A 1506-nucleotide genomic window follows, 5' to 3' on the forward strand; every position below is an offset into this window, starting at 1 on the left:
CCAAAAAAATGAGGAACTAAAATAATCTCTTTTCTGGTTTAGTTTAGTTCAACATGTCAGTAAGAAAGTGAATTGTTTTGTGACTGAATGCAGAGGTGGATGAAGTACTGCACAGATACAGGGACAAAAGACTACTCAAGTAAAAGTAAAGGTATGAAAAAAATTGACTCAAGCAATGTACTTTAATGTTATTATTTTCCAGAGATTTTTGAACAATTAAAGCATCAAATATAGAGATTTTGGTAAAGAATTTAGCTGATTTTAAGTGATTCAACTGATTTCTTAATTTTTCTAGCTGATTTTGTGTACAACATTTGGTTTACTCGGGATGTTAACTTAAATTAAATGTGCTAAAAATAACTCTCAGCCATTTTAACACATCTCAAGCCATAAAGAAAAGTACTTTTTACATTTTATTTCAGCTCTAAAATGTAATGGAGAAGAAAGTACAGCTCCCTCCTTTTAGATGTAATGAAGTAAAAGTAAAAAGTACCCACTATAAAATGTAAGGTACAGATCCCCACAAAGTATTGTACTTTCCACCAATATAATAATTTTGAAAATGTTATTGCATTGCTTAGAATGTTCCTTAGCATGACATTAATCTTTCATTTTTCAATTAGGTGTTTTATTTACAAACTATATACTTGGTTTGATGGAGTAATTTGCTTATCATCATGGAGATGTTCAAGTTTTATGCCATTGTCTTACAGAGAAAACAATAACATCTAAGTGGAGAATAGAAGATGTCCAATCCTCTAAGAGCTAAGTTACTATTCTATTTGTGCTACTATGGCTCAGTACAATTTTGCTCTGAAATTTAGTTGTCAACAAGACAATTTCTGCAGGTCAAAACAGTTCAACGGAGTAGATAACTTTCTAGGTATGACTAAAAATAACAGGATCTATGGTTGAACCCTTACATGGCCCGTGCCTTTCCCCCAAACACATAAATGGTTGAGATGTGAAATGAAGTGTTGTGAGGGTGGGGCTTGTTAATCAGTAAGATTAAAGTCATCCATCACATCAGAGCCCAGTGACCCAAGTGACCCTTTAGCCACAGTCCGCTGCATCACAACTCCTCCACTTTGAACTTTAGCCTGTCAACTCAGGACAGCATCACAACAGAGGAAATACACCTCAATAACAAGTCAGCTATTTTCAAACCTGTTGTTAAGACATGTTGGAGTTGTTGTTGCAGTACCTTTTAGTCTAAGTTCAGGATTTTACAAGGGAATTACACAACCAAATCAGCAGGTAATGTCATTGCTGTGTGATGTAAACTGGATTATAGTAAAATTTGAATCAACTATTAAAGGCGCTGTACTGTCTTGAAATGTAAAAATCAGAAGTGGTTCACATGTAGTAGTCCAAAGTTATTCCTCTCTTACCTTACACTTTCCGAACATCCTGATTATTCACCGCAATGAATTTATAAGCACTTTTCACAACTTTCAGAGGCTAGAGTGTATTTTTACTGTTACAGTAAAGCTGTAACAAGCACTT

The sequence above is a fragment of the Boleophthalmus pectinirostris genome, unplaced genomic scaffold, assembly GCF_026225935.1.
Source record: "Boleophthalmus pectinirostris isolate CB_2022bp ecotype Guang Dong unplaced genomic scaffold, ASM2622593v1 HiC_scaffold_4, whole genome shotgun sequence".
NCBI classification, from domain to species: Eukaryota; Metazoa; Chordata; class Actinopteri; order Gobiiformes; family Gobiidae; genus Boleophthalmus; species Boleophthalmus pectinirostris.